Source organism: Venturia canescens, chromosome 7, assembly GCF_019457755.1.
Source record: "Venturia canescens isolate UGA chromosome 7, ASM1945775v1, whole genome shotgun sequence".
Lineage (NCBI taxonomy): Eukaryota > Metazoa > Arthropoda > Insecta > Hymenoptera > Ichneumonidae > Venturia > Venturia canescens.
In genome coordinates, this window is record NC_057427.1 from 17,500,517 (window position 1) to 17,523,076 (window position 22,560).

At 36.7% G+C, this 22,560-nt stretch overlaps 2 long non-coding RNA genes across 2 annotated transcripts; both read left to right on the forward strand.

The window, feature by feature from the left end:
* The first annotated feature begins 7,005 nt into the window (after positions 1–7,005).
* Positions 7,006–11,622, forward strand: LOC122413638 (uncharacterized). Its single transcript, XR_006261591.1, has 4 exons — positions 7,006–8,121; positions 8,843–10,212; positions 10,417–10,685; positions 10,898–11,622. It is a non-coding gene; the product is annotated as an uncharacterized lncRNA (long non-coding RNA).
* Positions 11,623–13,745: 2,123 nt separating this feature from the next.
* Positions 13,746–14,801, forward strand: LOC122413639 (uncharacterized). The gene is made up of 3 exons (XR_006261592.1): positions 13,746–13,861; positions 13,945–14,507; positions 14,628–14,801. It is a non-coding gene; the product is annotated as an uncharacterized lncRNA (long non-coding RNA).
* The last annotated feature ends 7,759 nt before the right edge of the window (positions 14,802–22,560 follow it).

A 22,560-nucleotide genomic window follows, 5' to 3' on the forward strand; every position in this document is an offset into this window, starting at 1 on the left:
CACACATGTTCCCCGAAACGCCAAATAAACCGGAACTAAATTCCGAAAACTCAAAATGCTCAACTCCATTATTCATCCAGGGAGAAAGAGAAAGGGCTTACCGAGGAACCCGCTCGTCGCACGCCGAAAGACAAAAGGAGCCGCGATGATCGGAAGGTATTGGTGACTCGCCGGTGAGGTGATCGGAAGAAGGCGGATAGTGCGTACGAGCGGTCCTCCAGATTCGGCGTTCTCCCCACCACTAGGCCCATGCACAACGGCGCTCACGCGCTAGGCGCGAACTAGAGTACAGAGTCTTTGCTCGCGCTTTCGCGGGAAACTCAAAACAAGGGAGCGTGTACGGAGGATAATTCCCGTTACACTTCTTTACACAATATCGCAATAATTACCCTTCTGCTGCTCTCACCTCTCCCGCTCACTCGAAACACTCCTCTCGACTAGATGACCGTGATCCGGGTGTCTCTCCTCTTGAGGATCCGGCGGGCAGCTCTGAAAGGACGAGGGGAGGCCTCCCTCACGACTCCGGATGACGCGGTGAGCCCACAAGATAAGCCACCAGGCAAGAACAGCACCTCGCCTCCAGAAAACTCCCCCAGACCCCACCTGACGAGGCGCCGGTTCACACGGACTTTGACACCCGAATTCACGGTATTGCGGGCGGTGCAACTCTGGGTTGCTACGGCGGGAAAGACACGGGCGGCGTTCAATAAATGGCCTATGCCAGCGTGCTCTTTCAACCGCCCGCAGGTCGAGAATGTTCTTCGGTACTCGAAGACGGCGTGAGAGGGATGATTCTTGCGAGGGAGATCGGCTCGAACAGCAGGAAAGTATCGTCAAATAACTAATGTTCGCGGGGACCAATGTGGTGACGGCAAACACCAAATCTCTCAAAAAACAAACGGAATAGTCAAAAGGAAACTTCATCAAACTCAAAATTAAACAATCAAGAATTTCTCTCTCTTCCTTGCACCTAGGTAAAAGGTAACGGTTATTAGACTTAGTAAATTGTCGCTCGAAAGGTACTATACGTGATTCTTAAAAATAAATCTTATAATTACGTGACGATGAGTCTCTTTCCGACCAACACCCGTCGAGTAAAACGGCATCAAAATGGGCCGTAAACCCGGTCCACTGGTCGACACGATTCGTACGAGTAGCGGGGCAAAAATGTCACGCCACAGTATGTTATCTAGGCCGGTAGACGTTTTATTCTTGAGTTTTTTGAATATGCCTTCCACTTCAAGATGACTAAAAAGGTGTTTCGGTATTCTTTCATGTCAAATCGGCATGTGAGCTGGATTCTCGGGCGAGAAGGTGGTGAGTGTTTGCCTGGATCTTCTGAGCTGATTTTCCCACTCCGCCGTTTGATTGAAAGATCTTTCAACCATATCCCGGGTGGCTGTATTATCGTTGGTGTATCTCGAAGAATTTATCGACCCAAGATATTTTCCGATGATTTTCAATTTGTCACCAGACTCTGTGGCTAAGATCTCGTTGCTAGTTCGATCTACGAGGTGTGGAAAGGATCGAAAAATATTATTGCTGAACTCACTGTTATCGTTCGTGATTCTTAGTCGATACCAATGCTGCTTTTTGGGCGAAGAATAGCATTGATTTTGGGGAAAAACTCGTGAGGGTTTTTGTAATTGATACTTTTTGTTTGTGCTGCCCAATAGGCAGTAACAGTTTTTTTGAATTCATTATGTAAAAGTTTGTTCACTCTTTTTATTGTTCTTTTGACTCTATCCTTTTCCTGCCTGCTCATCGGTAGCGATCGTCTGCTGGTAGCTAGGAAGAGTCGAGTTATGAGGAAAGATTTATATTTGTGTAATCTAACTATATTGTTGTTGTCATATTTTTTATAATATTTTTCCGGTTTATTGTTTTTTTTTGGGATCGCCTTCTGGATTGTTTCTCTTATTTGCGTTTCGAGTCTGCATAGTTATGTGGTCGTCTATTTCTTCTAGTGAGAGGTTTCTATCTGAAGGGATCGGGGTGTGCGTTGAGTTCGGATCGACTAAGTGTTTTTGAAATTTCTTTCAGTTCGCTTTTTTAAAGTTGTAATTGGCCGGTCTTGCCTCTTGGCGAGGGATTCCTTGTAGTAGCGTATTGGTGTCGAAGGAGAAGGTGATGGCGTTGTGTTCGCTGTCGTACGGTGCGGTGACCAGTTTGCCGTTGATTTTGTCTAGGATCTCAATTCGGCAGTCTATGAGACCATAGTCGAGATAAGAGCCTGCGCTTGGAAATGTTGGATTACACGGTGGATACCAGCTTGTTTTGTACTCGACGCTGTTTTCGCCTAACCATTGCATCATATGGCGTCCTCTGTCATTTGTCGCAGAGTCACCCCATTCTGTGCTACGCGCATTGAAATCCCCCGCGATGATGTAAAAGACGTTATCGTTGTTTAGTTTGTGGTCTTTCGCGAGTTTGTCCAATTCTTGGACAAAAACGATAGATGGGTTTTGCGTCGCATATATGCTGAGGATTAATAGTGTATTGTTCGAATTCACTTTGATATTAATCGCCGTGTATTCTATCACTTTGTTGTTTTTGGCGTTTGCGGATGAGGCTCGGGTATATTGTAGGCGATTGTATATAGCCCCCGCCGTTCCGCCCCCTCTTCGTCCAGTGGGCCGATCATTTCTGATAATTACATGGTTGTCTAAGCGAACCTGATGTTTATTATTTAGTTTGGTCTCGGAGAGTAGCGCTATATCGATGTTGTGTGCTATAATAAACTTTTGTAAATGGTATCTTCTTTTGGCAGTGCATATCGAGTTCACGTTGACGGCTGCGATTTTCAAAATGTTATTGGCTGTGGTTTGTGACGTCATTTTACTCTATGTTTAAGAAGCTCATGATGTAGTCGATTCTAACTGCATTTTTTGTAACCTGTGTTCTGGTGGTTTTAAGTTCTTGGAGAATTTCATTTTTAAAGCCGTTGAGGAGCACCTCTAATCTGTTCGCTGTAAAGTTGTTGCTCTCGTTACCAATAGCTATCATTGGCGACTCAGTTCTCTGCTCCGCCGCTGGTGTACTGTTTTCATTTAGAGTTTGCTCTATCGGATCGATGTTGTTACTCTCAGAGACCCAATTCCCAATTAATTTCTCTATGGGTTTTAATGTCTAGGTATATTCCTTCATGGCTTTTAATGTCTAGACATGTTCCTTCATGGTTTTCGTGGTCCAGGTATATTCCTCCATGGTTTTCGATGTATGGATATGTTTCTCCATGGTTTTCGTGGTTTAGGTACATTCCTCCATGGTTTTCGTGGTCTCGGATGATTCCTCTATGGGTTTCGATGTCTAGGTATATTCCTCTATGGTTTCTGATGTGCAGGTGTATTTCTCCATAGTTTTTAATATCCACGTGTATTTCCCCATAGTTCTTGATGTCTAGGTATATTCCTCCATGGTTTTCGTGGTCTAAGTATATCTCTTCATAATTTTCGCGGTCGAGGTCGACGGCTCCCCAGTTTTCGATGTCTAGGTATGTTTCTCCATGGTCTTCGTGGTCTAGGATAATTTCTCCATGGGTTTTGATGTCTAAGTATATTCCTTCATGGTTTTCAATTTCTAGACATGTTCATTCATTGTTTTCGTGGTCCAGGTATATTCCTCCATGGTTTTCGATGTCTGGATACGTTTCTCCATGGTTTTCGTGGTCCAGGTAGATTCCGTCATGGTTTTTGATGCTAGGTCAACAATTCCATAGTTTTCGATGTCTGGATATGGTTCTTCATGGTTTTCATCCTCTACGTCGACGGCTCTATTGTTTTCGATGTCTACGTCGACAGCTCCATGGCTTTCGTCGTCCTGGTATGTTTTTTCATGCTTTTCGAGGTCTAGATCAACGGTTCCGTAGTTTTCAATGTCCAGGTATGTTTTCCCATTGTTTTCGTGGACTAGGTTGACGACTTCATAGTTTTCACTATCCCGATCGATAGCTCCATAGTTTCCGATGTTGAGGTGAATTTGTCCATGGTTTCTGATATGAAAGTCAACGGCTCCATAGTTTCCGATAGTATCGTGAGTTTTTCTACGGTTTTCGACGTCTAGGTTGACGACCGCATGGTTTGCGATATCTAGGTCGACGGCTCTAGTTTTCGATGTCTAGGTTGGCGACTATAGGATTTTCGACGTCTAGGTGCATGCCTTCGTATTTTTCAATATATATTCGACAATTTTATATACTCCGATATTTAGGTGAACGGTGCAATGGTTTACGATATATTTCCTCATAGTTATCGATATCTAGATCTGCGATTTAATAGTTTACATTGACGAGGCAGGTTCAGACGTTACAGAAGACCATGAAAAAATATCCCTGGACACTAATAACCATAAAGCTGTGGTCTTAGATATTGAATACCATGGAAACATCTCCTTGGACATTGCAAACCATTGACAGTATCCAATGCACGCCAAGTTTGTGTGTAATATTGACAATGAATTTGTGCAGTACATCGCATAGATACAACGCATGCACTTGTACACGTATTTGCGCTTTTCTTTATAAAAGGTTCCTGTATCATATTGTGTAAAATGTTTTAAGTTTATAACCTGAGCTAGCATAAAAGCAGATGATAATTTCTTAATAATTGCAGAATCATTCTAGAAACCTTTGTTCCTCTGTAACGCTTGCTGGAAAATTTTCCTGAAGAAGTGAGTGATTAGGGCTAAAAGTGTACACGAATGAATTCCACAGGAACCTTAATTCATTCACTGTACTTGGCTACGTTAGAAAATGATCTCATTTTTTTTTATTTCCAAAATTCTGAATTCCTACAGGAAACGTAATTTGTTCACTGTATATGTTACAATAGATCTCATATTTTTTTATAGTTAATAATTTTTTCATATTTTTTTATTGACAATGCAAAAATAGAAAATCATTTAAAACTACGGTTGCGACCTTTTAATACTTGGCGTGCCTTTCTTACTTTTTGAATTATTTAGACTTTTATACCATACATCGTTAACTCTTTGCTATAAAATCGATTTTATACCGGTGAGGGAGGCCATGTTACTTTCCGCTGTCACCGTGACTATAAAATGGTAGCGATCGGGCAAGTTACGATTGAATATCATTTTAGATACTTTCACTATCGAGACATCTTTTGGTTGCAGGCTGTTGATTTCTCCTAGTACGTCTTCTTCCTCAAAGCCACCCCTGATACCTTTCAGGACCATCGATTTTGGCTTCATGTGCCTAGGAGTGAAGGTGTAGAACTCTATCAATTTGGTTTTAAAGATTTCTATTGCACTGTTGTAGGTGTCCATGTCGTTGGTAAGCAATCTTAGTAAGTTATCATCACAGGTGTTTATGAGGATTTTTCCTTCGATATTTCGTTGGCCATTAGAAGTTCAATAGACTCCTTTATGCTAAATTTGTAGGCATAGATGAGCGGCGGTTTTGTAGCATTTCTCTTGGTGTTCCCTGTGGGGAGTCGTGGGCCTCCGGTGGCGCCGTCGGCGTCGCGTGCCTCGTCTCCAGCGACTAGGTCTCCATCTTGTATGCTCATGGTGTCCGATCAAGGTTCCTAAACTACACAGGTTGTCTCATTGACAAGCTTATGGGCCGGGGACGTAGCGGCGAGGAGGGATTGTGACGTCACAGAGAATCCTCCAGAGTCGCTCATTCTACGGCTCCCAGTGGTTATCAATTTAAAGATACCACATGGCCAACATCGAAAAAAGCATATGAATTAACATTGAAGGATGATTTGTGGGTGCTAACCGATGATATTTAAAAATATTATTTAAATCGAAAAACCGTATAATAACATTTAATAAATAATTTGTATCTATTGACTGGTGATATTATTAAGCGTACGAAAACATTGTCATTTTTTCTTTTAAATCTAACCCAAAAACAATATCGACGTACCACAAATGGATTGATAAGAAGAATATCCCGCCATACAAGACAAAATTTGAGCTTTAAATAAGATAACATATTAAAATAACTAATAACAGTGATGATATAAACAGTCAAATAATCAAAACAAAAAATAGATTTTCAGAATGAATGATTGAATTTTTTAAATAAATTTAAAAAAAGTTGGGTCTACTGAGAATCGAACCCGACGTCCCTTCATCTCATAACTGGCACGATATTGCTTCGGCCATTTGGCATCATATATAAAAATTCACTTTGTACTACATAAACGCTGAGAGGGTTCGAAGCATTGTTATACCTATATTGAGCGGCTGCCGGCTGCTACGCTCCTACTACAGACTGCCATGAAACGCGCATGAGCAAAGTGAGTGAGACGGAATTTGTGTGTCTCTGTCGCACAGGATTCTCTGTGACGCCATAGAAAAAGTGGGGATGAGACAACCTGTGTAATTTAGGAACCTTGGTGTCCGATAGGCTGTCGAAACGGTTGGAAGTAGAGGTTTCTGCCTTATCGACTTTCTTTCTGAGTTTGGCCGATCTCTTGGGCGGTTTGAATCCGCCAGGTGCGCCCAGCGTTGCCACTTCTAGTACAATAGTACTTTTCTCGTACATTTTAATGATTCTTAGTACGCTAGTACATTTCATGGTTTTTTAATACATTATAACAAACATTTTGATACTTTTTCACGATTTTCAGTACAATTTCTAACATTACTCGCACTTACCATCTCAAACTGTATATGAATTATTTTTCCAGCAATCTTTCATTATTTTGCCCAATTATAATCATGATCTTAATGAAAATATACTAAAAATTATGACTAATAAGCTCATTATATGAAATTAGTGTCGCCGATAAATTTTGCCCATGAACGCGTTCTTCTGAAAATAAGAATTTTTTAAGAAACGAGCATGTAACGTTTTTTTTTTCATGGAATATCGAATCTTTCCACGGATATATATGAAGCGAGAAGATTGTTATTGACTAGTCATCGTACAGCTACATTTGATTGGCGGACACATTTCCGGGTGGGAGGGAGAGCGAATAGAAACAAAGAATATCTTATGTATTATGTAGTCACTAAGTGGAGCTGGTGGCAGGTGGAGACCAAAACGTTTCGTTCGAATTATATTGCGGACCGTGGATGTCCCGAAATTTATAAATCTCCACACTCCACATTCACGAAAATAAAAAACTGAAAGTTTGAGTCGTGTGTTTTTTTGTGTTGTGTATGGTGAAATATCGGTCTCTCTAAAATCACTGAGTATGGAAAGATTTGTTGTTCGACTAAAAAGGCAGAGACAAGAAGAAGACGAAGGCCAGCCTGGTTCATCAGGTCAACAAAAAACAAGAACGGAGAAAAGATTTCGTCGTTTGTCAATAGACCAGACTCCGCGAAATTACGATGATAGCGAGTGTGAAGACAATCCTTGTTCTGTTAACGTGTCAACAAATGCTGGAAATTTCTTTAAAAAAAGTGATGAAGAGATAAGTGACCTCGAAGATGTACCTTCTGCAAATGATAAAGAAGAACGGAGTGTGTCAACTCCAAAAAAGGAAAAAAAAAGTTTATAAACAGAAATTCAAAGATGCGTGGAGAAAAATGTATTCTTGGGTTGAAGCAAAAGACGATAAAACACGCTGCAAAACCTGTGACAAAATAATCACAGGTAATGTTACTCACTTGGCACGGCACAATGACATCATCTATCATAAAAAAAGATCTCGAGCCCTCTGTAATGTCAGCACAAGAATTGACAAAGCAATATTGGAGACTCAATCACAAAAAACGGTTCAAAATAGAGCTGTATTAAAAATTCTCAATTTTGTGACAGAACATAATTTGCCAATAAGCATTCTAGATCACTTGCCGAAATTTATCCAGCACTTGTGTCCAGATTCCAAAATTGCAAAAATAATTCAGTGTGGAAGAACAAAAGGAACATCTATAATCTGCAATCACTTTGCACCGGAAAGTATAGAAAAAGTATGCGAAGTGATCAGAAAAAATCCATTCTCTCTTATTATTGATGAAACTACTGATATTTCTATGGAAAAATGTTTGGCTGTTGTTGTGCGCTACTTTGATTATTCCTGCATAAGAGATAGACTGCTATCTCTAATCGAACTCAAAGCAGGCACTGCGGATGCTCTGTGTGAGGCAGTGAAAAATCTTTTTGAAAAAAAAACAACATCCCGTTGAGCAACATGATAGGTAAGTGAAGTTTGTAATACTCTATATTTTTTTAATTTACATTAAAGAACCAATCAATCCAACAAAATTTTTCACTCATGTCTTGAGATCTCATTTTTCGCTCATTTATATTTTTCGTTTCTCAAAAAAGATTGCCCGCAGTTGGCTAAATAATACAAATCTACATGGAGTGATAAAACGATAAAGGATCGTTTCCTATTCAGATAGTAAAAACTGTAATTTATCGATTTATTTTCAATGGCTTGATTTACAACAACAAATAATATTCTTTTATTATAATTCTGATATACCGATGCCCTCCACACGTTCTTCGAATGCGAGGAATGGAGAGTGTGGAGGGCCCCACTGGAGGAAAGGTACGGAAGCATAACTCCGGATAATATTGTCCGGGTTATGCTCCTGGGCGAAGAGCCTTGGGCGGAGGTCGACCTCTTTGTCGAGGTCGTCCTCCGCCGCAAGCGGGCCTTCGTGGAGGATGGGACGCCCTGAGGGGCGTTCAGGGAGATAGAGCGCCACCCCGAAGTAATGCGAAAGCGGTTCCGGGGTGGTTGCTAGGAGACCGGGGACGGGGTTTTTAGCCGGTAGTTTCGCTAATGGAGAGTCCGGCACACAGGGGGCCTTATAGGCCCCCCCCCCCCCCCCCCCAGTGCGTAAATGCATTTTCCCCAGCCCCGGTATATAAATTAAAAAAAAAAAAAATAATAATAATTCTGATATACAGGTTTTGCTGCTGACAACTGTTCTGTCATGATGGGAAATGTGAATGGAGTCCAAGTTCAATTTAAGGCTAAAATTCCAAATCTCTTCGTATTGGGTTGTTTTTGCCACTCAATGAATTTATGCTCATCGGCAGCTTGCCTTTAACTTCCAACAACGTTGGAGGATTTAGCCCGAGATATCTACAGCTATTTCAGCAATAGCCCTAAACATGTGCTGGAATTGAAAAGTTTCCAAGCATTTGCAAACGTTCAGCCACACAAAATCTTGAAGCTCTGTCAAACTCGTTGGTTATCGCTTGAGAATGTAATCAACCGGATTTTAGAACAGTGGGATGCACTCGAGTCATTTTTTGCTAAAACTTCGGAAAAAGACAGCTTGCAATCTGCAAAATGCACTTTCCACGCTTTGCGAAATCCGATTTATAAAGTGTATTACACTTTCCTGTTGTTCGTTCTTGAGATAGTTAATAAAATCAATTTGATATTTCAAAGACAAAAACCGATGATAACAAACTTGCTCAGTACCGTCGAGAAACACTTAAGAGTTATCTTGGGATGTTTCATGAAAAAAAGCTATCTCGAAAAAACTGAAATTGCTCGTATTATCATTGATAATTGTCGCGAATACTTGGACATCAACAAGATGTACTTTGGTGCAAAAACTGAGCTCCTATTCACAACTCTTAAGAGTCAGGAACTTCGAGATTTCAAAGTACGGGCGTTAGATTTTCTCGTATGTCTCGCAAGTCAAATAAAAAGTCGTATTGACTTCAATAATCCGATTTTGAAAGCAGTCAACGTACTAACTCCGAAAAATGTGTTGAGTGGTGCATATTCGTCAATAATATCGCTCATAACGTTGTTTCCAAATATCGTTCAGCCAGACTCATTCGAACACATCAATTCCGAGTGGCGCACGTTACTTCAATTTAAAGAGCAACTGGAAAATATCGACGATTTGGAAGAATTTTGGCTTGAAGCTGGCCGGATAAAAGAAGATGGAGAATCATTATTTCCGAATTTACACAAACTGGGAATGAGTATTTTATCTCTTCCTAACAGTAGTGCAGCTACTGAACGTATATTCTCGAAGCTGAATTTAATAAAATCAAAACTTCGAAGTAAACTGCATGTCGAGACCTGCAATTCGTTGCTCCTTGCCAAAGAGATGTCCAATGGGTCTTGTTATAAATGGGAACCCCCATCGTCACTCTTAAAACGTATTTCTACTCACAAATGTGATTTGGAATCACGCGACGTAGAAGCTGGGCATAATGTGGAATCAGACGAAAACGCAAAGATTATTGACGAATTGCTGACCGAATGATGAGTCTTCAAAACCCTTAGTTTTGATATTATATCACAAAATGAGGTATGTGCAATTAGAAAGTACGCCGTTTTTGTTGTTTTTTTTTCATTTGTTCTGTCCATTGCATTTTTCTTTCATTCGTTGTTTTGAAATGATATATGAAGTGCAAAATCAAGGAATCATTTCTGGTAGATTTTATGACGCTGACATAATAATAATTCTTCAAGCAATGCATTAATCATCTGGGATTCAATTCTTTTTTTTCAGAACTTTTGAAGTCAATGTTATAATAGGAAATGAAAATCAAATCAACATTAAAAAATTGGTGATGAAACAGAGAACTGTTGAAGACAACATCACAGCAGGAGATGAAAATCAAATCGGCAATCAAAAAACTGGCGATAAAAAAGAGAACTGTTAAAGACAACGTCACGACAGGAGATGGCAATCGATTAGCAATCCAAAAGATGAAAAATTGAATAGAAAGGAAATATTTCTAAAAAATCTTCGTTCAAGGTACAACCAACGTCTGATCAGTAAGTACATGACCTTTCCAATATTTATATTATTTTCAATATTTTCGTGATCATTGACAAAAGATGAAAGTTAATAAATTAAGAGTACAATTGTACTTTCGTTCCCATGCTACTAAATCAAATACAATTATTTCGTTTTTTCATTTATTATTTTTATTCAATTATTCATATTGAATTTGATTATCAATGATTGTTTATTACTTTTTTTACAGCTATCGAAGAAAATGACAGCAAAATAAATAAATCAGATAAAATACGAAACAACGGTTGGAAGGTTCCATGATCGCACATCAAACTCGAAAAAAAGAATCATGGGTCAAAACCTTGCTGAATTATTCGAGCTTCATCTAGAAAACAAGTAACAGGTTTTCCGTGCCATCAACAAAGCCGAACGGAAAGTGTCAAGTTCATCTACGATTACCTTAACGAAATCGATGAGACAACGATGATTAAATCATCCAAAATTTCGCTGCAATAACTTATAATATCTTGTATGTAAAATCATGAAAAACATTGCGCTTCACGATACAAAAAGTCATTAAATGTAAAGAGAGTATGTTGATCAGTCAAAAAAATTCTACTTTTTAGACAAAACGTCATTTAAAAATTAATCTCATTAATTATTTATACTCGAATTGATGCTTGAAATTGAAATTGAAATAATCAAAGTTCCTAGTCAAAATGTAATAGGCAATATTATTCTAAATACAAGATGAAAATGAATAAATGAAAACTACACTAAACAAACCCTTATCGATTCTCAGCTGAAATCATTGATAATCGTCTGAGTAAGTCGGAAAGTACTGGAATTAATTCACCGTGAATATAAATGGAGATAATCATTATTCGAAATCAATCTCGATCATTGGATATTAATAAATATCAATAATCATTGGAAAACTTTTTTGTTTCTCGAATTAAACCCACGAGACTGATAAATTATCGGCTAAAAATTATTTCAGCATAATGTTTTTTTTTTTTTTGTAAAATAGAGCTAATTGGCGAGCCTAGTCAAACTATTCGAGCGCATGTGCCTTTCACTCTTTTACATTCATCTTTGCATTTTGTTGGAATTCTTGTAGAAAAAACAACGGTTCAAAGATTCCTTTTCCTTCATCATAAATTTAAAAATAGTCATGGATTGAAGACGAAACAAAAAATAATCTCGCATCTCGCCAGCCGCTGCAAACTTATACAAAAACCGCGCTCCCTGCAATTTCTCGTTTCATCGTTCACGTCACTGTGCCTAGTGCTGCCATCTGGAGCACAGCAGATCGTTGAAAATAATAATAATAGTTTTTCATACGTTTTAGTACCTATCTAGTACACTTTTTTCATAGATCTCGTACACTTCAAAATTACGAAGTGGCAACTCTGGGTGCGCCTGCGCTCTCGGGGGCCTTCTCACCATGTTGTTGTTGTTGGCGACCGTTATTTTCGCTTTCTCTCGATGATCCTTCGTCAGACTCGCTCGAGGAAACGCTGCGTCGCTTGGTCGTCATATTTGGTCTGGTCGTTTTGTTTTCGAAGATTCTGTTGTAGCTAGAATGCTCGTATAATTTGCCGAAAGCTTTAATGTCATGCTTCAGCTTTGCCATTGAGTCACTGTTAGATTGTTGTTCACGAGGGTGCACTGGATTAGGCTTGTCCGTGGACATTTTCCGGGTTTTAAGGGTCCCCGCGAACCTTTATGTCCTTAAGAAAAAAAGAAATCACTGATCAGTGTCTCTGTCTCTTACTCTAAATCTAACAATTGGTGGCATTGCCAACTATATACACTCTTTATATATACACTCCACATGAACTTAGCCAGAATAAATGATAACGAAAACAACGTTAGGCGCGGGCGGAATTTATAGGTTGTTACACCAACGCATAGGCACAGCACACGTGCGTCACCTACGGTAGCCCGAGACGAAACGCATCCCTCAACCATTCTTTTCGTACCACAGCTTTGGCGGATCCTTCGTTACCAACATCCGTACAATTCCCAATTATAGCCATCCACAGCCACCAGGGAAAACAGAGCCCAAGCGGAGCAGAGAGTGCCGAGCGGAAAACACAAGCAGCAGTATATAGCAGTCAACGCTATATTATCACCCAACCGATTATATGTTGATAAGTCTCAATCGAAAGAGAATTGTAAAGTGGTAATTAGTAGTATACTTGAAATGTTTTGTGGCAATTAATTACTTCATAATCGAATAAACAAAATTAAACAAAATTTGGGTGCAAGTTAGCCGAATTTTTTTTATTTTTTGTTCAAATCGATTATAATCAATGGCTAAATTAATAGAAGATCGTTCAGTGGTCACGAATAATCAAGTTTTATCGTTGAGTAGTCATTAAATTATTTGATAATTTGAAAAAACTAGAGACCAGTTGGCAGGGACAAAGTCGATCAGTCGGTGGGGATTAGCCGGGCAAATTAGTACATTACGATACGTGTGACTTATGGCCGTTTTCTCCGACGCGGTTCAAACTCAGCTCAATTTTTTTCATATAATTTCCAGATAGGATGAACCGAGTTTAAACTCAGATTAACGTTGGAGAAAACGGGCATTAAGCTGCCTATTATTGCACGGCGTGAAGTTAGCGCCCGAGCGTATAGCGAGGGTGCTAACTTCACACGCCGTGCTATAATAGAGCAGCTTAATTCACGAGTATCGTATACTATTTTATAGCCCGCATGACATAAAACCGCATTTTAGTCACGCTTTTGCGTGACTAAAATGCGAGTTTAGATCAAGCGGTGCTATAAAAGTTTTTAATTAACCAATCGCATTTTAATTAATTTTAAACTAAATATAATCGTTAGGTGGTGATTAGTGGCGTAATTTAAATATTTAGTGGTCAGTCCTCATTCTTAATTAAATAAATAAAATTAAAGCAAAGTTGGCCGAATAATTTTCATTATCCATTCAATCGTTTAAACATGAAGCTAAATCGATGTAGAATCGTTAGGTGGTCTCAAATAATTGCGTTGTAACGTTTAGTAGTCAATAGATTATTTAATAACTGCGAAAAACTATTTGTGACCAGTTGGCGGAGTTTAGCCAGTCATACACATTGTTTCATCCCAACGTGGCGACTTTTAATGGAACACGTGGTTACGACAGTTCCTTTCTGGGACATCCAAGCTCTTTGAATCCCGGTGACTTTACACTGTTCGTTAGGTAAGAAAAATATTTTAAGCACGGATAATGTGTTTGTTGGGGTGAATAAAAAAGTGAAATAATAAGATTCTCGTTATTTACAGGTGAAACAGTGAAGTGACTCATATCAAGATTCAGAACGCTGATGATTTTTACGATCTTTATTATGGAGGTGAAAAGTTTGCCACACTCTCGGAGCTCGCCCAGTTTTACATGGAAAATGGTGGACAATTGAGAGAATAAAAAAACGGTCAAGTTATTGAATTAAAATATCTTCTTGATTGTGCGGATCCAACAACCGAAAGGTGGTGCCATGGACATTCATCCGCCTAAGAAGCCGAAAGTTTGATATGTTCGAGCGAGAAAAAACGGATCGCTTCTCGACCGCGAATCGCAGAGCAAACCAGGAATCGTTTTGTCGGTCAGGACTGATGATCTTGTTACTCATATTATGATATGATCTCAAGTTCGAAAGCATTACATCGCTGTTTTGAGTATTTTATAAACGACGATTTCCTCAATTGACCATCTTATCGCAGGTGGGAAGATCAATAAGTTTTCAGCATCTAAAATACGGCGTTGGTAGCGATGAGAAATTTGATAGTTTGAGCGATCTGATAGAGCACTACAAAAATCAATGTACAATAGCTACAAATTTTGAAAGAAGGTTTGTCCTTTTTATTTCTCCTTCAATTAATTATTTTTGTTGAGTCAAAATTCTAAACGTTTATTTGTAACAAAAATAGCAAAAATTCAATAATTTTTGGGGTTTGGAATTTTTTTTCAGGTTGGGCAGCTCTCTTGATTGTTTTCATGTGAGAAGACCAATTCCTGTGAACTCAACATTTGAAATATTTGAGGGACAAAGGAACAGAAGTGAACCAATCTGTGCCAATAGTATGGCGATAAGCACTGCGAATAAAAATTGTTTGGAAAGTTTTCTGCTATAACCCTTTGATACGCTGGTAAATCTTTAGCTATATTTCGAGAAAACCAGAATTTTACGATCATCGGAAAGAGGAAAGATGCGCTCGCCAATTCGACACAATCGATCAGCGGCATCCGTACGTCAAAATTATCTGCGAATCTAGTGATTGGCTAGTCGGTGGTGACGTCGAAGTACTCAAGATAATCAAATGGCACGATGAAGTCGACGAGTATAGACTCACTCCCAACGAAATACGTCAAATGGTGGTCAAATGAGATTGAAATGCAAGGAAATGAAAGCCGACGCGGCCTCGCTGCGCTCGGGTGCTAACTTCACGCCGTGCAATAATCGACTACTTAACGAAGTACCCTCGGTACGTAGTGAGTAAGAGAGTTTTAGTCTTCAATATGGGTAACGTAGTATATATTTCGGCAACACCGTAGCCCCTGGGTTAGTGTGCGTGCTCACGTACAATCACAAGCATTGAATCTACGTATAGTCGCGTATAGGAAACCCAGCTTCTTGCGTGATTCGTTTTTCATCAGTGGGTAAAGAAATCCGAAGTGTGTACGGGAAAAGAAACATCCCTAACCTCAAAGAAGACTTCAAAAATGATTGAATTGACGGTGTCTTCTTTTCATATTTTATATTTCTTATTGTTTCCGAAAATAATTGATGCATGAAACACACAAAATTTTCGTTACAAATGTATAATATTTCTTTTGCAATACTGTGTTTCTATCGTTGACTCAATTTGCGCATGTTCAGACGGTTTCGAAAGTGCTGCTGTAACTTATAGTCGAATGAAGCGCCATAACCTACAATTCTGCGGTGTTGCCACATTTGCGTGTTGCTCAAAAACCTTGTCTTATTTCCAGTCATTTCTTAGAACACAAGCAAGCTTTGCATGTTTTCCAAAAAGAAAAATGTTCATTGGACATTCGTTTATATCTTCTCCAAATTTTATCAAAATCTGTTTGTTAACTTCAACGTTATAAATTAAAAAGTGCGTCTGAATCACAGATTCACATAAGACTCCATGTTAACCGCTTCAAATTGAATCATAGATATCTCTTTTCAAAGTCAACCAAAGGTCACAAAATTTTAACTGACCCATTTTTCGAAAGATTTTGACATCTTTACAAATTTTTATAATTTTCTGTTTGGTAATTTATTTACCGAGGGTACTTCCTTAAGTCACACGTATCGTAATATCAAGAGACTCGGTAAAGTCTCGGGACAAGTACAATGACTGCTCTGTCGTCTGCTGGCCTGAGGCTCTCGTCGAGACTATCTTTTCTCTGAATAAAACGATTCGTGGTGGTGGGGGTAAAACTGGCATGTCATTTTCTAGAATTGCGGAGCTCAAGAAATGTTTTGTTAAGCGAAAATTAGTTTGGAGACTAATTTTCAAAATCCCTTTCGAATTAGCCCGAAACCAACACGATCAGTAGCATAATTGCTGAGAAAAAACTTTGCACAGGCTCAAGATTATGCAAAAGCTATTTACACATTTATAAATTCGACGTGTCTGTATATAATACCATCATCAAAGACCTCATGTCCCTGGGTCTAACTTCGCGGCGGTGTCGCGGACTGACGTCACATGTCAGCACCTCCACCTCGTCGCTATATAGATAACCAAGATATTATGAAAGAGGGTTATGTTGTTTTGACAATGCGAGGTTCGGAATGTGTGTATCGTGTGCTGGATAAATTCGTGATGATCGGTTAATGAGATCATGCCCACCACACGAGCGTTGAACAACTGAATTTTTTGTCATGATAAAGGATTGGTGCTATTATATTCTCTCAAAATTTATAGATTTAAAAATTAACATAACTAATCAATTAGTCCGTTGTTATTATCAGTTATATAAAAAAAATATCATTGTTAGTAAAAATTTGACTAGTTAACTTTTTGATTTGGCAACTTTGTTGTTGGTGGAGAGATATATCTACCTTGCCAACGGTAAACTGATGGCTTGTCGTTCACATATGATTTGATACACATAACCAACAATTTATTTGAATTTGAGGTTACGTCATTATTTGTGATTACAAACATTTTTGTTATCACAATATTTGTATAAATATGAACAATAGTATATTACACACCTAGGGAGGAAAAATAGACTACTTCAAACCGCGGGCAGAATTGTCCGCGATAAGCACGCGGTTTGAGGTGGTCTAATTTCACTCCCATGAATGTATACGATTTTTCTGTCCGACGCAGGCGGAATGCGGCAACTTCGGCCCGGAGGGCAGAAAAACATTTTTCTATTAATTATACTGAGAAAGTATACACGCCTGTACAATACCGATACACTAATGTAAGCACGTCACAACTAAACACGATATACGTCGATATACATATATATAAACAGCTGATAGAACGGTGTTGCCGATGTCGTACCGAACCTAGTATTCAACGACTCATCGTGAGCGATAATCGTAGTTAATTTATGATTTCATTCTTAAAGTTTCGGTGACCTGATATTTTTATAACGCCGTTAACAAGATAAATGTTCAACGAATACGTATATGATTTAATTTTTTTTTTTCCAGCATTTACGATCCCTTAAATTTGATTGAAAAATCACGATCCATTTACTGCCACTACGATGTCCAATTTTTAATACTTATTTTCTTGCTTAAATGTTCGGTAACCTCCCCTCAATTTTTTTTACCGCCATTTTCGAACATTTTTCTATGCTGTGTAAAAAAATCAGATTTTTCTGCAGATTTTTAAATAGTGGCCATGATCTCATTAATTGTGTCCTCCTTTCCTATCGTGAATTGTTTTTAAACATAGATTTATTTGAATGAATAATTGGTTGAATGTAAATGAATTCCAATAACTGTTTAAAAACTTATCAAATAAAAATATCTGATCCCATGTATTTTTGTCATATTCTCTTACATTTAGTTTGGCCGTGCCCTCCAGTCCCTTTTTTCCACCTATTTAGCTTACCAATCTTACCAAAATTAGCTATATCCTTAAAGCTTACCAATATTTAGCTATCCATACCAATTTCTGTTCATTCTCTGGACTATATGTATGTTGTGTATTTCTATTTTCTCTCATTGAGTTCATCAACATAGTTTGAAGATTTATGACAATAACTCTTGTTCGATCTGATCGCTTGTTTATACACCCCAGTTTGAAAAAAATCTTTGTGCCGAGTAAATACATAGATATTTACTTGAGTTGTTACATGATGAATTTTGAAGTTTATTTCAATAAGCCATTGGGTGATTTGTTCCACGTGATATCAAAATTTGTATTTTGGAAATGCAATGGACACCTCAAGTTTGACTACACGATTAAGTGACATGTATATATTGAGTATTTCCACGTCATGTTTGCGATTGGCATTATGGGTTGAAAAATTCATGTTTGCAAGTCTACACTTGATCATTTTTGGATGCGATCAAATATTTTATCTGCGTATAACCATGGAGACATACAAAATTACTTCATTTTGGTTGCTGCATCAACATGCATCATGTCTTTCACTTTTTTTTAAAATGTGTCATAATAACTTTCAAAAATGTGGCTCAGGAAATTCTGAAATGTTTTTTCCATAGTATCAAAGTTGCAACTGTAGTATATAAACAAAGAAATTCATTACTAAAGTCTTCAGCCGCCTACTACTTCAGCGAATAGGGCTGAAATTGTTGTCGTCGAAAGCCAATGCACATATACATTAAACAATTTGAAATTCTGTTCGCTTTTCAGTACGCTGTCTTTTTACTTTTAGTTTTGGCATGACTACTTTAATGAATTTGTGGTAAGAAAATGTAGATGAGTAAACCACAGTGGATACTTGCAAACTATGAAAATTCTGTGTATTGACATGTGCACCAAGTATAATCACTTCCTATTATTTGATTATGGAATGTGAATAGAAAAAATAGATAATAAAAATAATTCAAAATGCTACAAAAGGTCATCAATGGCTCATTTATAAATACCATAAGAATTCATCGTTTCAGAATGCAATGCATATATTAAAACATAAACAATTCTGTTGGGCTCAAAGCGGTCTATACTTTTTCTTTTTCTGATTGAACCTCAGTGACTACATGAAGAATTTGAAAATTTTGTGCATCGACATGTGTACATCTACTTTGCATCTCTGCATATACTGATATAAATGAAAAAGAATATTTCAAAAAGTCATTATAAAGCCATTTTTGAATAAAATAAAAATGTCTAGCTTCTGAATGAAATATATTTTTCTAAAAATTGCCGATTCTGGTCGACTTGGTGAGCATTATATGTTTTTTTCTCTCTCTTTCTTTCTTTCTATAAAAATTTGAGAAAAATCAACGAATACATTTGTTTCATTAAAAATCCTTCATATATTTTTTATTCAAAATGATTTCATCAAAAAAATAGAAAGGAATATTTATAAATAAAGCGAAAAAACTTCGCGAAAATGGAGAAAATTCATAAACATTACGAAGATCACTACGAACATTTGAATAATATAAAAATTATTATGGAATGGACAGAACTTGACTAAAATCATTGGAGAATTGATTTTTAAACATCACAACAAAAACATTGAAAAACTTTAAAACACCTTATTGAAAAACTTTTTATATCGTTTAGATCTAGTACAGAAAAAAGATTTTATATAAAATCGAAAAAATTCTCTCTCGGGGAAAAAAATTTGGAAGAGAACATCGATGATCGCCCGTTTTCGCATTATACCAGAAAAAATGTAAACAAAAATTCTTAAATCTCACAATGAAAATGATTTCAAACCGTGAAAAAATATTCGAATCTACTACAATACTACAGCATTAGTGAATAATATTATCCACTAATATACCTATTATGAGGTTTTTTCAACGTTAATGAGAGTTTTGAATCGAATTTCAAACATTGGACACATAAAACAAACGTCCATGGTTTGAATTGTTGACTATAATTATTTGTCATTATACGGCGTTCGGATTTATTGGTTTAAAAACATGAGAAAAACATTATATACGTAAATTTTATTTATTTCATCATGTATGGCAGAGTATTCCTCGATAGATCAACCAATGTTTCAATTTCGCATTTCACACTCAATTGATTTCTGTTCTTGAGCTCATTAATTGCAAGTTACATGAGATTTAAAAAAGAATTTTTTACTATTACGACTATACTGAAAATATTGCAATTCTTGCCTACTAATAGTCAATTAACTTTCTTGATTCTGCAAAACAAATGAGTAAGGTGGTACAAAAATATCTAGATGTGACGAGCACTTTTGTCTCGTATGTGAATATTTTTTAAAAGATTGCTTTAATCGAATTTTCAATTTCTGATCGCAGAATATACCTAGGGAAAAAAAAGTTGGGGCAAGTACATTGATGCTTCCTTGTTTCCTGACCATATCACGAAAAATGTGAAAAAAATTCCATAAAAAAATGTAAATAATTTTAACAGAACAATTCGAAAAAATGTCACAAATCCTGAAAAAACGTCACATTGAAAACAAATAAGAATCTGTAATTATTTTGTAAAGTGAAAAAAATTTAAATAAAACATGAGAAATAAAAAACCAAAATATCGCGCTTGAAAAACATTTTGAAAAACGATGCTTCATTCTTCTTATCTTATTTTAATAACTAAATCAAATTTAAAAAAAAATCCTATCTAAGTTTCTTACAGCATTAAAATTAATGATATCAATTCCAGGCCAAGTATTTTCTGATAAATTGAAAAATGTTACCACTTGAGTTACGTGCATCACTACAATTTAAAACCATAAAAATTCCCTCCCGTTTTATTAGTAATTCCGAGTTTTAATATTATGAAATTGTTCTATGGGCCGTTTGAATCCAAAAAAAATCACATTAACGGTATTGTAATTTGTTACTCTATGGTGGCAGGAGATTTAGAAGAAAATCGATTCTCCTCAGACTTTCAGGATCCCCTGGTATTATTGACAATATTCGACGTCAGTTTTGGATCGGTACAAATTATGTTTAAATATGTGTTAAAAGTACTTGTCCGGCCCATCACTTTTTATTTAAATTTTTCATTCAAATAAAAATAGAAGGGCCCTTCTAGGACTGATGGATCATAAGTATGCATACTAGGGTGATGCAAAAAAAATCGATATTTTTTTTTCTCGGAGCTGCAACGAAAATCGTTAGTACATCAAAAAAAAGTAATTTTCTCAAAATTTCAGATTTTTAAAAATATTTTTGTATAGTGCTCAAGCCACTTTTCGATATTTTCCTGTTTTTTTTCTCAAAAATCACAAAGCAAAATTTTTTTTTTGCTTTCATAGCAGAAAGTGTTAGTGCTCCATGGAATTATAAGTCTAATAAAATTTGTTCACTCTCAAAAAAAATTAAATGGCTACCTTGCATAATTTATTTCTTTTTTTCTATATATTTCGCTATAAATGATGAGATTAAAAAACGTGTGGCTACAGATAACTATTCTTGTCGTCCTTCTAAAAGAAAGGGGGAATGTACTTTGCAAAAAAATAGTTTTTCAAAATTACATGTTATAACAAATATTTTTGCGTTTTCTCACACGATTGGTTTCAATTTGCTTGTATTTTTCATACAGATATATAGTTTTATTGACGAAAACTTTTTTCTTGCTAGGGCATCGTACAAAAATGACAACATACCAAATAAAGCTGTGTTTTGCCGAATTTAAATTCTCTTTTTCAAAGTCATGTTTTTCACCGCAGAAGACGTTATACTTTGGAAATTTTCTAGTTTTCCCATTGGTTATAAAAATTAGTAAAATATTTTGTCTGAATTTTAATGGAAAATAAATGTAGGCTTATGAATGCGAAATCGCAAAAATGTTTAGTTCCAAACTCTTTGTTTACAATCAATAACTATTTGAGTTTGTACAGGGAGGCAACTTTGTACAAATAGACCTATTTCGATCTTGTTAATTTAATTTTTTTTTTATCAGTAAAGATTACGAAACCGATATTGGAAGCTTTATGATAAACATATGCGATTTTGCATCTATTAGTCTCCATTTTTTTCTAACAGAATTCGATCAAAATATTTTACTAGTTTTTATAACGCACGAGAAATTAGAAAATTCCCAAATTTTAACGTTTTCTGCGGTGCAACATCAGACTTTGAAATAATGAATTGGGCAAAACACAGATTCGTTTGGCACGTTATCATTTTTGTACATAGCCCTAGCAAGTTTTCGTGCATAAGAGTGTTTATGTCTATGAAAAATGCAGAAAAATTGAAATCAATCACTTGAGAAAATGCGAAAATCATTGCTATAACATGTAATTTTGAATAACTATGTTTTTGCAAAGTACATTCCCCCTTTCTTTTGGAAGGACGACAAGAATAGTTATTTGTAGCGCTACGTTTTTTAATGTCATCATTTATAGCTAAATATACAGACAAGAAGAAATAAATTATGCGAGATAGCCTTGAAATTTTTTTGAGAGTGAACAAATTTTATTAGATTTATAATTCCATGGAGTACTAACACTTCTGCTATGAAAGCAAAAAAAAATGTTTGCTTCGCGATTTTTGAGAAAAATACAGGAAAATATGGAAAAGTGGCTTGAGCACTATCCAAAAAAATTTTTAAAAATCTGAAATTTTGGGAAAATTACTTTTTTTTGATGTACTAACGATTTTCGTTGGAGCTCCGAGAAAAAAAAATATCGATTTTTTTCATCACCCTAATGCATACAGAGGGGATTGAGAAAGTTATTTCCAAATAATTTTACTTAATTGCGTTGAATTAATAACAATTGCAAATGAATTCTCCTATAATATACAA